The sequence below is a fragment of the Chelonia mydas genome, chromosome 3, assembly GCF_015237465.2.
Source record: "Chelonia mydas isolate rCheMyd1 chromosome 3, rCheMyd1.pri.v2, whole genome shotgun sequence".
Taxonomy (NCBI): domain Eukaryota; kingdom Metazoa; phylum Chordata; order Testudines; family Cheloniidae; genus Chelonia; species Chelonia mydas.
In genome coordinates this window covers 88,775,574-88,791,604 of record NC_057851.1, presented here as the reverse complement: position 1 = coordinate 88,791,604, position 16,031 = coordinate 88,775,574, and the positions used below count along the sequence as shown (strand labels likewise).

Genomic DNA, 16,031 nt, shown 5'->3' with positions numbered 1-16,031 from the left:
AAGAGTTATGGAATCCCCATCATTGGAGGATTTTAAGTACAGGTTAGACAAAGACCTGTCAGGGATGGTTTAGGTGTACTTGATCCTACCTGAGCTCAGGAGGCTAATGGCCTCTCAAAGTCTCTTCCACCACTACCTTTCTGTGGTTAGCCATTGGAATAAACTAACACGGGAAGTGGTAGATTCTCCATCTCTTGACGACAGATCAAAATTAAATGCATGTCTGGAAGAGATGCTTTCCCCAAGCAAGTTATTGGGCTCAATTCAGGGGTTAATGGGTGAAATTGAATGGCCTTCAATATATGAGAGGTCAGATGAGACTCTCTAAGGTTCTCTTCTGGCCTTAAATTCTGAGAGTTTAAAAGGGAGATTGGCGGGAGGTAGGGAGGCTCTTGCATGAAATTCCGGGCCACGCTGATATATGAAATGCCTGCCTGGGAATATAAGCAGAAACTCTCTGAGGCTGAGGTCTTAGGCCAGGCAGCAGGACTTAATTTACTATTCTGATTGATACTGAAATCTGTGTATATTTTGAACAATAATCGCATCCCTGAGGAATAGGATTGAGAAACTGACATGATGGGAGCTTCACTGTTGTACTGGCTGAGAAGTTGACCTTCTAGCTTACCCAAGTGTGGAAACTAAGGCAGAGTGAAATGCAGAGATAGGATGACCCTGCTTCTGAACTGTCAGAATGCTCAGTAAACCAAATTAGCAAATTAATACTATTTTAAATGTTGATATGTTGTTGATAATATTTAATATTATTCTTTATGCTGAAAGCGTGCAAGACTCTTTTTGAAAGGTTTTGTTTCCCTGCACTCATCTGGCTCCTGTGACTCCACCGTCCTTTGCCCAGGAAATGTGTTAGAGGGATGAGGTCTAGAACATGCAGGATGTTTGATTATATACTGGCAGGTCTATGGTTCCTTGGCAGTTCCAACTTGCACAGGAGCACTGGCAAAGAATTGGTGAGCCATGGCTGTAATAACTGATTGCTGGTTCTCAGCTTGTCCCTCTTTCCCATTTCCTGGGCTGCTCTTGGTTGCTGTGTAAGGCACAAACATCATCCTTTGCTAGGCATTCTGCCAGGTTGAGGAAGAGTCATTGGCACTCATTTTCTCACTGGGGACCTCACAGCCAGAACTACTCTCTCCTTTCACCACTATGATACAGCTGGAGGCCAGTAGGGAGAAACTGAAGCTGAACAGCAATGATAACTGCTCTGAGCCCTTTCAGCTTTGAGCAGAGCTGCTCTTGGGCCTATAGGGAAGCAGTGCTCATTTGGGGAAATGGTGCCCCCTAATATCTCTCTTTTTAGTGACATGCTGATTTACTTAACAGATTTCAGAGTAGCAGCCGTGTTAGTCTGTATTCACAAAAAGAAAAGGAGTACTTGTGGCACCTTAGAGACTAACCAATTTATTTGAGCATAAGCTTTCGTGAGCTACAGCTCACTTCATCGGATGCATAAAGTGGAAAATACAGTGAAGATGTTTTTATACACAAAGACCATGAAAAAAAGTGAGGATGTTTTTATACACACAGACCATGAAAAAATGGGTGTTTATCACTACAAAAGGTTTTCTCTCCCCCCATCCCACTCTCCTGCTGGTAATAGCTTATCTAAAGTGATCACTCTCCTTACAATGTGTATGATAATCAAGGTTGGCCATTTCCAGCACAAATCCAGGGTTTAAAAGAACGTCTGAGGAACAGTGGGGGGGGGGGGATAAACAAGGGGAAATAGGTTACTTTTTATAATGACTCAACCACTCCCAGTCTCTATTCAAGCCTAAGTTAATAATAGAGACTGGGAGTGGTTGAGTTATTATAAAAAGTAACCTATTTCCCCTTGTTTATCTCCCCGCCCCCCCCACTGTTCCTCAGACGTACTTGTTAAACCCTGGATTTGTGCTGGAAATGGCCCACCTGGATTATCATACACATTGTAAGGAGAGTGATCACTTTAGATAAGCTATTACCAGCAGGAGAGTGGGGTGGGGGGAGAGAAAACCTTTTGTAGTGATAAACACCCATTTTTTCATGGTCTGTGTGTATAAAAACATCCTCACTTTTTTCATGGTCTTTGTGTATAAAAACATCTTCACTGTATTTTCCACTTTATGCATCTGATGAAGTGAGCTGTAGCTCACGAAAGCTTATGCTCAAATAAATTGGTTAGTCTCTAAGGTGCCACAAGTACTCCTTTTCTTTTTACTTAACAGAGGGGACCTTGAGGGCCATGGTTTATACTCTCAGAAGCCCCAAGTGGCCTAGCCTTGGGCTACATGTTGGATGACACTGATCTAAATAGACGACAAGCAGATGAAGGATGGACAAGCCAATGTAATCAAACAAAACCTTGGTGATAAAAATGCCTTCTCGGTCTGTGTGTTGTTTTAATTACATCATTAAAGAATGACTGGGGGGAAATACTTTTTTCAAGAAGACCATCAATATCAGAAAAGACAGTGGGAGCCATGGGGACTGGGTCAGCAAAGAAGTTGCAGCATGTTGCATGGAAGCGGTGCAGAGAGAGGAGGTGACAAAGAGGGGGAGTTAAGTATGTTGCTTTGGCAAACCAAAGTTAGGAAGTAGGTTGTACAGATCTTGGAAGGAGAGGCCAAAGTTGATGCAGGGCTAATGTAAGAAAAAATGCTATATAGGATATAATTGAGACTCATACTTTCTTGCCTAAGATATATCTGCTCACCTTGATAGACCACAGGTATAGGGTTAGGTCCCTTCCAAAATAGCAGGAATACATCCATGTTACTCTGATATAAAACTGAATCACTATAGAAATACATGAGAATTAGTACTGTACTTCCTAAATCTCTGCTACACAATTCACAAAAGAATCTCTGCTCACTCTACAGTGATTGTCTTCAGATCTGCTTCCTATGTTGGTATTAGAGCAGTGGATATGAAACTCTGGGTTGGGACCCCAGAGTGGGTCGCGACCCCATTTTAATGGGGACACCCGGGCTGGTTTAGACTTACTGAGGTCTGGAGCCAGAGTTCAAGGGCTTCAACCCTAGGAGATGGAGCTGAGGTTACAGAAGGGATCAACAACTTTTGGCACCCAGCCCGTCATGGAAATCCACTGGCGGGCCGGCACTGTTTGTTTACCTGCAGCGTCCACAGTTTCAGCCGATCGCAGCTCCCACTGGCCACAGTTCGCCGTTCCAGGCCAATGGGGCCTGCGGGAAGCAGCGGCCAGCACGTCCCTCGGCCCACACCGCTTCCCACAGCCCCCATTGCTTCTGTTTGCAACAAACCTTTGTCATTTGTCAGAGGAGGAATGCCCTTGGTCTGGGCTGGCCCTGCCTTCTTGCCCACCACTGACTCCCCCGGCACCTGGACCTAGTGGTCCTTCCTTCCCTTTGGGACGACAGCCTTTAACTGTTTTCAGGTAATGAACTGTCTGTGTTCTGGGGCTGAAGCTTCAGGGGTTCTAACAGGTTTTTTAAGCTGCAAAATCAACAGCTAGGACATGCCTGTGCAACCATAATATACCTGTTATTCTCTCCCTTCCGTGTATTCATTATGATAGTCTTCAGTTACAGATCAGATATATTTTCTGAGAGGACTCAGCCTCATTTAGTTCAAAGGGTGCAGACACAAGGGAGCAGAACTAAAGTCACGCTGACAATTGTAAATATCGCATTTCTTTTTTGCATTTCTGACAGGTTAATGGTTAACGCTGAATAAAGATTGACAGATTGTGGAGATAACTGATAAAATAATCCCATTTGCTGTTTATGCTAGATTGGATGGCTCCGTTTTTATAGAGTTTGTGCTTTTACTTTTCTGCATGGTTTTTATTTTAGTTGAAAAAGACCTTTACTGAAATTGTACTTAACTTTAACACGTATTCGTCCTACTATTTATTATATGGCGCTTGATGTACACACATAAAATACTGAAGATATTGCAGTTTATTTTCTTGAATAAGAAAAGACAGTAAAATTGCTTTTTGTTAGGATTTTGCTGTAAAGGTTCCTCATTCAAAATATCTTTCCTTTACCTTGCAGCAGATATTTTTGCCTGCTGTCATATTTTTCAATATGGTGTCTTGTTTTGCCCTTATGGTCTGACAGACTGTGAGATAAACAGAGGTCTTCACCATGTGTACTTGCTTATTTTGCTTTCATATCCTCTTTACTTTGCACAGTTGGCTGCACTATAAAATATCTGGCAACAGCAGGGCAATATGTAATGACAGTAATAGACTAGCATGTAAAGACCCTAAAAGCTTGTGGGTTTTGTTTATGGTAAAGTTAACAGAAGCTTGCACTTCACAATCAAATGTGAGAGGTTTCCGTCAGCCAGTGTTCCATTTCACTCTTCCATGGCCTCTCTCAGCCTGTACATTGCACTTCCCTCTGAGCACAATCACTGCAGTGTGAACTTGCCAGGGACCTGCCAGGTGCCTTCCTGTAGCACAGCAAAGGGATTGTAAGCAACTAGTGTATCAGTGTCTTCAGAAATATACCTTTTTGTATCAGCTCCTTATGCTCAGATGTAGCTGAGAAGAAGTTTGTGGAGGCTTGGTTTTGTTTTTTTAATTGTAAGAGTGTTTGTGAGGGGAGTACTTGTGGCACCTTAGAGACTAACCAGTTTATCTGAGTATAAGCTTTCGTGAGCTACAGCTCACTTCATCGGATAAGTATGTATATTTATTTATTTATATTTATTTGAATATAAGCTCACGAAAGCTTATATTCAAATAAATTGGTTAGTCTCTAAGGTGCCACAAGTACTCCTTTTCTTTTTGCGAATACAGACTAACACGGCTGCTACTCTGAAACCTGTGAGGGAGTGAACTTTCATTAAAGAGACTGTAAGGGAACAGAACAATTTACTTCTACCACATGCTGCTTGTTTGTTTCACCTTTGAACAATGAAAACAGGCTTATCAGTGTTGCAGAATATGTATTTATTAAACAGATGTGATGTCTTCCTGAGTCTGCATACAGGTCCCAGAGTATTTGAGTATTTGCTGCTGCTTAGCAAAGCACTAAACGGCCAGAGTGAGATAAGACAAGTCTTTCCGGTGTGGCTAATGCATTAAAACAGGGGTCAACAACCTTTCAGAAGTGGTGTGCCAAGACTTCATTTATTCACTGTAATTTAAGGTTTTGTGTTCCAGTAATATGTTTTAACATTTTTAGAAGGTGTCTCTCTAAGTCTATATTCTATAACTAAACTATTGTTATATGTAAAGTAAATAAGGTTTTTTAAAATGTTTAAGAAGCTTCATTTAAAATTAAATTAAAATTCAGATCTTATCAGTTTAGTGTGATCCTTGCCCTTGCTTTTCCTTGCTGAGGTTTCCAGTGTCTGGCACGTTTTTGGATACTTTAAGCTGCACACAGGCTTCTGAGTGATCAGTTGTTAGCCGGCTCAAAGAGGGACAGAGGACTGATTTCATGTGTGAAAATACCTATTCACACAGGTACATGGATCCACATACCTGTAAGCATTGCAAATGCAATTTTCTTCAAACAGTTAAATTTCACTGGCAGGGATGTCAAGAAGGTCAGAATAGAGGCCCCATGATATCTCTCTCGGTAGCTTCAAGTGCACTCCACAGATCTCCAAACTTTGATGTCACAATTCTGAGCTTTTTAACTGAATGAGCTGCACTTTGAAATCTTCAGCACCTGTCCACTGAAATACAGACAAATCCAAGTTGCTTTCGTTGAACTTTTCAGGTTTAATTAGAAAAGAAAACATTGGGACAAATCACTGGAAATCTTGAAATCTGTCAGAAAATTCTGATTCCAGTTCTTGCATATACATTCCAATCTCATCAACACTGACAGTGTAACGTGTCGATAGCTTTTTTATGTAGCGGAAAGTAGAAGTTTGAATATCCAAGAAAAAACTGCTAGTTTTACAACAAATGTCTTCCAGGCTTCATAAAGATCCAGAACTGTTTGCCCTGCACCCTGGAGACAGAGGTTGAGCTCATTTAGGTGAGGGGTGATGTCAGTTAGAAACATGAGCTTACACAGCCGTTTGTCATCATCCAGTTTGGGGTAGTTTTGTCCTTTTCCCGACAAAAAGGCCTTGATTGCATCAAAACAGTTTACAAAGCACACCAAAACCTTGCCAAGACTTAGCCACGACTTAGCCACCAAATGTTGCTGTGAACTGGAATGTCGTTATAAGCACTGATCATCTCTTTTAGCAGTGCTTGAAACTGTCTGTGAGTCAAAGCGGATGGAGCAACAAGGAAATTCACAATTCTGTATTTATCATGTTATTAAGCTCTGAATTAGAAATTATAGCTCCCAGGTTATCTTCATGGACGATACAGTGAAATTTGACTGTCAGGCGGCCAATCTGATCTTCAGGTAACTTTACAAATCCCTTCTGTTTTCCAACCATGGCAGGAGCACCATCTATTGTCACACAAAATATTTTTCTGATGTCAACTCCTCATTCTTCAAAATGGTTTACAGAACTTTCCACTATATCTTCCCCCTTTGTTTTATGATGCAGGGGTTTTAGGCAAGAGTTCCTCTTGGATTTCATCGGAAGCACAATATCTTGCAACAACTGCCAAACGTGGAATGTCAGTTATATCCAGGCTCTCATCAACTGCAACGCCAACTGTCTTTTAATGCAGTCGTCTGCTTTTCATTAATGTTTTCTGCCATTTTGTTTATGCTTCTCTCAACTGTTCTGGCAGAGACAGGCAGTTTTTATTCTAGATATGATCATATCTTTATCTGGCAAATCATTGAACAAAACCTCCAAACTGCTGAGAAACTTTTTATATATTCCCCATCTGTAAACAGCTTTCCATTTTTTGCAACGCACTGTGCAGTCCTGTAACTTCCTTCTGTAGCTTGATTTTTACTTACACTTAAGCATTTAAAAACACTGCTTTGCTTCTCATATCCTGCTACTGCCTTTTTGATCGATTGTCTTGTCTGCTTCGTCAAGAGAGGTTTTCTCGTGCTTAGTTTCAAAATGTCATCGAACACTTGATGTGCGACAAATAACACTTTCACAACAGAGAGCACAAACAGCATGGTCCTTTTGAATAAATCCATACGTGTCTGTCCAAGAAGGCTGAAATGAACGGACATCTAACTTTGCTTTCCTAGGAGCTGACATTTTGTCAAATGTACCCCTCAACTCAGTGGGGGAAAAAAATGGTGACAGAGGGCACGCACAAGGTCAGACGCAGTACACTGTTCCACGTGGTCTGATATAGGCAGCAAACCAGGACTTAAAAATATCCCAGTGGCCTGGAACAATTTTTAAGGTGGGGGGAACTGAGCTGTGCCCCCTCTTGCCTCTGTCTGCACCCCTCACTGGCCTAGACTGGGGCCAGTGGGCCACAGCTTGGGGCAGCTGCAGAGCACCGGGCCGAGGCCAGGATCAGAGCCCGAGGCCAGTGGCTGGTGCCCAACGCCGGCAGTGGGCTGAGCGGGGCCAGCGGCCAGGACCCCGGCTGGCAGGGGGCCAGCGGCCGGGACCCCGGCTGGCAGCAAACTGAGGGCTTGGGGTTCCATCCATCCAGGCAAGCAGCGGGCTGAGCAGGGCTGGCGGCCGGGACCCTGGCTGGCAAGGGGCTGGTGGCCGGAACCCCAGGCCAGCAGCAGAGTGCCACTGAAAATCAGCTCGCATGCCGCCTTTGGCACGCGTGCCATAGGTTGCTGACCCCTGCAATAAAATATACTTTTCAGGAGACAAGTTCAGCAACCAGAGTATGAGTATTTTTACTGAAGTTTTTGTTTAGAATGAAATCTTTAAACTAGTTTTATCTTTAGCCAGTCAACGAGGCACATGCTGGTGCATTCCACACTAGGCTGCTGAGGATAATGAAAAGAATGATATGACAAAATTAAGTTGGGAGAAATACCAAATCATATGTGCCGATGAGGATAACTTAGTCTCTGCTCCACATAGTTTTACAAAGGGGACATGAAGCATCAATTTCTCCTGACCCAAAATGCGATTATTTTATTTCTAAGGAAAGAAATGAGCAAAAATCCAGTTACCTCTCCTCAGGGATTCTGATAGGATGGTACAATAAATTAAAAACTTTTCAGACATCCTTTTGAGTGATCAGTTGGAGGTATAAAAGAGGAAGGAAGACAAGGGCATATGATCTGGGGACCAAAAATAAGAGCCATCCTCTTGGGGTTTGCAAAAATGAGGAGGGGAGGGGTGAGCCCTAACCAAAGAGCCCTATTCAGTGGATGAGGAAGGAAAAGTCTGAATAAGATAAGCTGGTTAATGGTTTGTCCTAGAATTCTTTGGCCCCATTTACAAGTTTCTTTCATGATATGCATCTTAATTTTCAGCTGGGTCTGATAGAGAAAATAGCTTTTCATTTTGCCTTATATCCATCCTTTGAACAAATTATACATTAGTAGGATAAACATAATGAAAGGGAAATAGATAGGACTTTTTACACCTTAAATATTGCAATACAATAAATCTAACTTTACCCTGATTCCTAAGACTGACACATCAGTAGCCTGCTGCTTATAAAATGTCTTCGTTCCTTAGAGGGAGAGTTAGAGATGGAGGCTTCCTTCAGGGGAAGATATAAAACCTCTTCTGCTGCTTTACAAATCTCTACATCATCCACATACTTTGCCAAGGTGAAACTTTCTTGGCATAATGATCTTAAGGATAAATATCCTATTAAAGATGCAGCTCTCAAAGCTACACTCCATGAAATGTCTGGCTCCTTCATTTGTTTCATATGTTTCAGTGGATTTGAATCAAGAATTCAGTAAGGGAATGTCTATGCTACGAAATTAGGTCGAATTTATAGAATTCGTTTTTTAGAAATCGGTTTTATATATTCGAGTGTGTGTGTCCCCACAGAAAATGCTTTAAGTGCATTAACTCGGCAGAGTGCTTCCACAGTACCAAGGCTAGAGTCGACTTCCGGAGTGTTGCACTGTGGATAGCTATCCCACAGTTCCCGCAATCTCCGCTGCCCATTGGAATTCTGGGTTGAGATCCCAATGCCTGATGGGGGTAAAACATTGTCGCGGGTGGTTTTGGGTACATATCGTCAGGCCCCCGTTCCCTCCCTCCCTCTGTGAAAGCAAGGGCAGACAATTGTTTCGCGCCTTTTTTCCTAAGTTACCTGTGCAGACGCCATACCACGGCAAGCATGGAGCCCGCTCAGGTAACCGTCACCCTATGTCTCCTGGGTGCTGGCAGACGTGGTACTGCATTGTTACACAGCAGCAGCAACCCCTTGCCTTGTGGCAGCAGACGGTGCAATAGGACTGATAGCCGTCATCGTCATGTCCGAGGTGCTCCTGGTTGCCTGTGTGAGGTCGATCAGGAGCGCCTGGGCAGACACGGGCGCAGGGGCTAAAGTTGGCCATTCTAAAGTCATTCTCTTTAGTCCTGCAGTCAATCCTATTGAACCATCTTATGGTGAGCAGGCAGGTGATACGGATTGCTAGCAGTCCTATTGCATCATCTTCTGCCAGGCAGCCATGAGATGTGGATGGCATGCAGTCCTTCTGCACTGTCTGCTGCCAGCCAAAGATGTTAAAGATAGATGGAGTGGATCAAAACAAGAAATAGACCAGATTTGTTTTGTACTCATTTGCAAACCTGTCCCCCGTCTAGGGGACTCATTCCTCTAGGTCACACTGCAGTCACTCACGGAGAAGGTGCAGCGAGGTAAATCTAGCCATGTATCAATCAGAGGCCAGACTAACCTCCTTGTTCCAATAAGAACAATAACTTAGATGCACCATTTCTTATTGGAACCCTCCGTGAAGTCCTGCCTGAAATACTCATTGATGTAAAGCCACCCCCTTTGTTGATTCCCTGTAAGCCGTGTCGTCAGTCGCCCCTCCCTCCGTCAGAGCAACGGCAGACAATCGTTCCGCGCCTTTTTTCTGTGCGGACGCCATACCAAGGCAAGCATGGAGGCCACTCAGCTCACTTTGGCAATTGGGAGCACATTAAACACCACATGCATTATCCAGCAGTATATGCAGCACCAGAACCTGGCAGAGCGATACCAGGCGAGTAGGCGATGTCAGCGCAGTCGCGTGAGTGATCAGGACATGGACACAGATTTCTCTGAAAGCATGGGCCCTGGCAATGCATGCATCGTGGTGCTAATGGGGCAGGTTCATGCTGTGGAATGCCGATTCTGGGCTCGGGAAACAAGCACAGACTGGTGGGACCGCATAGTGTTGCAGGTCTGGGACGATTCCCAGTGGCTGCAAAACTTTCGCATGCGTAAGGGCACTTTCATGGAACTTTGTGACTTGCTTTCCTCTGCCCTGAAGCGCATGAATACCAAGATGAGAGCAGCCCTCACAGTTGAGAAGCGAGTGGCGATAGCCCTGTGGAAGCTTGCAACACCAGACAGCTACCAGTCAGTTGGGAATCAATTTGGAGTGGGCAAATCTACTGTGGGGGCTGCTGTGATGCAAGTAGCCCACGCAATAAAAGATCTGCTGATATCAAGGGTACTGACCCTGGGAACTGTGCAAGTCATAGTGGATGGCTTTGCTGCAATGGGATTCCCTAACTGTGGTGGGGCCATAGACGGAACCCATATCACTATCTTGGCACCAGAGCACCAAGCCGGCGAGTACATAAACCGCAAGGGATACTTTTTCAATAGTTCTGCAAGCTCTGGTGGATCACAAGGGACGTTTCACCAACATCAACGTGGGATGGCCGGGAAAGGTACATGACGCTCGCATCTTCAGGAACTCTGGTCTGTTTCAAAAGCTGCAAGAAGGGACTTTATTCCCAGACCAGAAAATAACTGTTGGGGATGTTGAAATGCCTATATGTATCCTTGGGGACCCAGCCTACCCCTTAATGCCATGGCTCATGAAGCCGTACACAGGCACCCTGGACAGTAGTCAGGAGCTGTTCAACTACAGGCTAAGCAAGTGCAGAATGGTGGCAGAATGTGCATTTGGACGTTTAAAGGCGCGCTGGCGCAGTTTACTGACTCGCTTAGACCTCAGCGAAACCAGTATTCCCACTGTTATTACTACTTGCTGTGTGCTCCACAATATCTGTGAGAGTAAGGGGGAGACGTTTATGGCGGGGTGGGAGGTTGAGGCAAATCGCCTGGCTGCTGGTTACGCGCAGCCAGACACCAGGGCGGTTAGAAGAGCACAGGAGGGCGCGGTACGCATCAGAGAAGCTTTGAAAACCAGTTTCATGACTGGCCAGGCCACGGTGTGAAAGTTCTCTTTGTTTCTCCTTGATGAAACCCCCCGCCCCTTGGTTCACTCTGCTTCCCTGTAAGCTAACCACCCTCCCCTCCTCCCTTCGATCACCGCTTGCAGAGGCAATAAAGTCATTGTTGCTTCACATTCATGCATTCTTTATTCATTCATCACACAAATAGGGGGATGACTACCAAGGTAGCCCAGGAGGCGTGGTGGAGGAGGGAAGGAAAATGCCACACAGCACTTCAAAAGTTTACAACTTTAAAATTTATTGAATGCCAGCCTTCTTTTTTTTTTGGGCAGTCCTCTGTGGCGGAGTGGCTGGTTGGCCGGTGGCCCCCCCATTGCGTTCTTGGGCGCCTGCGTGTGGAGGCTATGGAACTTGGGGAGGAGGGCGGTTGGTTACACAGGGGCTGTAGTGGCAGTCTGTGCTCCAGCTGCCTTTGCTGCAGCTCAGCCATACGCTGGAGCATACTGGTTTGATCCTCCAGCAGCCTCAGCATTGAATCCTGCCTCCTCTCATCTCTCTGCCGCCACATTTGAGCTTCAGCCCTCTCTTCAGCCCGCCACCTCTCCTCCCGGTCATTTTGTGCTTTCCTGCACTCTGACATTATTTGCCTCCACGCATTCGTCTGTGCTCTGTCAGTGTGGGAGGACAGCATGAGCTCAGAGAACATTTCATCATGAGTGCGTTTTTTTTTTCTTTCTAATCTTCACTAGCCTCTGGGAAGGAGAAGATCCTGTGATCATTGAAACACATGCAGCTGGTGAAGAAAAAAAAAGGGACAGCGGTATTTAAAAAGACACATTTTATAAAACAGTGGCTACACCCTTTCAGGGTAAACCTTGCTGTTAATATTACATACATAGCACATGTGCTTTCGTTACAAGGTCGCATTTTGCCTCCCCCCACCGCGTGGCTAACAGCGGGGAACATTTCTGGTCAGCCACAGGCAAACAGCCCAGCAGGAACGGGCTCCTCTGAGTGTCCCCTGAAGAAAAGCACCCTATTTCAACCAGGTGACCATGAATGATATTTCACTCTCCTGAGGATAATACAGAGAGATAAAGAACGGATGTTGTTTGAACGCCAGCAAACATACACTGCAATGCTTTGTTGTACAATGATTCCCGAGTACGTGTTACTGGCCTGGAGTGGTAAAGTGTCCTACCATGAAGGACGCAATAAGGCTGCCCTCCCCATAAACCTTTTGCAAAGGCTTTGGGAGTACATCCAGGAGAGCCGCGAATGCCAGGGCAAAGTAATCCTTTCACATGTTTGCTTTTAAACCATGTTTTGTATTTTAAAAGGTACACTCACCGGAGGTCCCTTCTCCGCCTGCCGGGTCCAGGAGGCAGCCTTGGGTGGGTTCGGGGGGTACTGGCTCCAGGTCCAGGGTGAGAAACAGTTCCTGGCTGTCGGGAAAACCGGTTTCTGCGCTTGGTTGCTGTGAGCTGTCTACAACCTCATCATCGTCATCATCTTCTTCATCCCCAAAACCTGCTTCCGTGTTGCCTCCATCTCCATTGAAGGAGTCAAACAACACGGCTGGGGTAGTGGTGGCTGAACCCCCTAAAATGGCATGCAGCTCATCATAGAAGCGGCATGTTTGGGGCTCTGACCCGGAGCGGCCGTTCGCCTCTCTGGTTTTCTGGTAGGCTTGCCTCAGCTCCTTAAGTTTCACGCAGCACTGCTTTGGGTCCCTGTTATGGCCTCTGTCCTTCATGCCTTGGGAGATTTTGACAAAGGTTTTGGCATTTCGAAAACTGGAACGGAGTTCTGATAGCACGGATTCCTCTCCCCATATAGCGATCAGATCCCATACCTCCCGTTCAGTCCATGCTGGAGCTCTTTTGCGATTCTGGGACTCCATCATGGTCACCTCTGCTGATGAGCTCTGCATGGTCACCTGCAGCTTGCCACACTGGTCAAACAGGAAATGAGATTCAAAAGTTTGCAGTTCTTTTCCTGTTTACCTGGCCAGTGCATCTGAATTGAGAGTGCTGTCCAGAGCGGTCACGATGGAGCACTCTGGGATAGCTCCCGGAGGCCAGTACCGTCGAATTGTGTCCACAGTACCCCAAATTCGACCCGGCAAAGCCGATTTTAAGCGCTAATCCACTTGTTGGGGTGGAGTAAGGAAATCAATTTTAAGAGCCCTTTAAGTCGAACTAAAGGGCTTCATCGTGTGGACGGGTACAGGTTTACATCGATTTAACGCTGCTAAATTCGACCTAAAGTCCTAGTGTAGACCAGGGCTAAGAGTTGAGATTTCAAACAAAGCTGCAAAGAGAGATATGTGGATGAAGTTTTGTAAATCTGATAACTTTCAAACCATTGTTAGCTTCAAAAAAGTCTGTCTTCTATTTTCTTCTCAACCTCTCTCCAAGTGTATAGATTTTTGATATATAAACCAGCACCTCCTCCCCTTTTTCCTCTGCTTGTCCTTCCTGAGCAAGCTGTCCCCTTCTATACCAATATTCCAGCCATGTATCCCACCCAAGTAACTTGCAGCCAGGCATTCATCTGCAGGATGTATCTGTCTCTGCCTGGGCCCCTACACTTGACCAGAAGGATTGAAGAGAACACCACCTGCGCCCCCAGCTCCTTCACCCTTACTCCCAGAGCCCTGTAGTCACCTGATCTGCTCAGAGTCATACCTCACGGTATCATTAGTGCCCACATGGATGAGTAGCATGACATAGTAGTCAGAGGGCTTGGATGATCCTTGACAATTCCTGTATAATGTCTTGGATATGGGCTCCTGGCAGGCAGCACACCCCCTGGGAGGAGAGAACACCTATGAACAGCAGTCTCAAACCAATTTTGGAGCTAGAAATAGTGTCCAGACTTCTGTTTTGTGGTTCTCTTAAAGACTACTGGAGTACTAGCAAGCCTCTGTTGGGTTTGTGGTAGCGCTGAGACATTGCAAATGTAGCTGATGGACCAAGTTGCATGTCAGAATATTTTTCAGTATTGGCAGCAAACTTCTTGAAGACACTTGAGGACCAGGACAAGTAGGTGAATGATTGGCAGACAGATGGGATGGTCTTAAATAGCAGGCTGCAAATTTTTTAATTATATTTCAGGGAGGGCTGCTACGCTTTCTGACCCCTGCTCTCTGATACCAGGCATTAATTGGTTCCCATGTGGGTTACACAGCTGTGATCAGAAAGCAAACAGTTATTTTGGGTAGACAAGGAAGGGTCTGCCCATTGACTAAGCTCTGTGAAATCTTTCTGTTCTCCTCCCACAACTTCCCCATGTAAGGTGGAGGTGAAGTGACAGAGGCCACGAGGTTGGGTGGGGGCAGGATCTCAGGTCTGAGACTTCAGGTTCCACCTTCCGCCCTACTGAGCATGAAGTCCAGCTGCGCAATCCTGGTATCATTTACCTCTGTGAGATGGCCCTTTTAGACTTTACCCTCACTAGCCACGGGGAACACCAGTGTTTAGCATGAACTCATCTCACACTCACTAAGCTCTGGTACCCGTCTCTTGCCTGACCCAGTTCCTGGTCAAGGGACCAAATGTCTGCCACAGCCTATGACAGATGTACTCTGTCATCACTAAGAAGCTCAGGACCATTGTTATGGAGATCCCTGGGTTATCACTGCCCTCCCTCTGAGCTTCCAAAATCCTGGCCGTGATTCATATTTTTTAGTGCTTGCCCCTCTTCAGGCTTACCAATGCCCCAACAAACTCATCTTACAAACATCTGACTAAACCAATGGCGTATGAAGCCATGACTGCATAATCCACTCTCGTCTCTGTATGTCCTAATTCTTAAACATAAGAATGGGCAAAGGGAGGATACTGGAAAAAGTAGTCATATCCAGAAGATTGTCAGGAGGTTCTTGGAATAGATAGATGGTGAGCCCCACCAAGTTCCTTGACTTTCGGCTGACTTTGGCTTTTCTTCAACATAACATTATAATTTTGGAACAGCCTCCAAAATAATCTCTGAAACCCATTCTGTACCATGAAGCATTCAATCTTTTATGCTCATATGTCACTGATTTTAGTTCTGTATTGTTTATGCAGTCTTTTGAACCCATAATATATCTTTTAGAAACCACATATCTTGTTTGTTTAGCACAGCCTATTTATTCTACAGCCAATTCTTTATATGCTAATCACACTGCAAAAATACGATTCTTGCTAATTGGGAAACTCACTAACTTCATAGTAGTTTTTAACTAGGGTGACCATATGTCCCATTCTTTATAGGGACAGTCCCCTTTTTTGGGACTTTTTGTTATATAGGCACCTATTACCTCCCACCCCCATCCCATTTTTTCAATTTCTATCTGGTCACCCTATTTTTAACCACTCGAGCAGTTGACAGCTACCCTTGTGCTATTGCACTCCTTGGCCCCTGCTCCAAAATTCAGATCTTTCATGTATAATACAAACTCACTTAAGGTGTCCTTGTGCTATCTGAATGTATGACAGAATCATTAGTACTAATGTGCTAACCTCTCTGGCATTTTTAATTGAAGTGTCTGCTGAGTTCAGTTCTGCAAAATAAAGGCAACATTTGAACAGAATATTTTGAGAGCAATCAGGCACTAGGTTAAGTAACTTTTAAACTATCAGTATTCAGAAATCCTACATCCTCATTGAAAGGACATTATCAAATTATGTAGGTTGTCAAACGTTTTAGAAGAGCAGACGTGACGAATCCCTTGGAAATTTTTCCCTGTTAAAGCAACTTTGTTCCATGAAAGCTTTTACATAATATTGCTATGTAAAAATACATTGGGCCAAGAGCATCTGGGGAAGGACTAACATTAGAAATGTGAAAGATTATATGCTTTT

The 16,031-nt window shown here is 44.8% G+C and overlaps 1 protein-coding gene across 2 annotated transcripts in view; it reads left to right on the top strand.

Annotated features, from left to right (window-relative positions):
• The window catches only part of MAN1A1 (mannosidase alpha class 1A member 1), a 211,299-nt gene that overhangs the window by 91,018 nt on the left and 104,250 nt on the right, over positions 1-16,031 (top strand). The gene's annotated exons all lie outside the window — the stretch shown is intronic.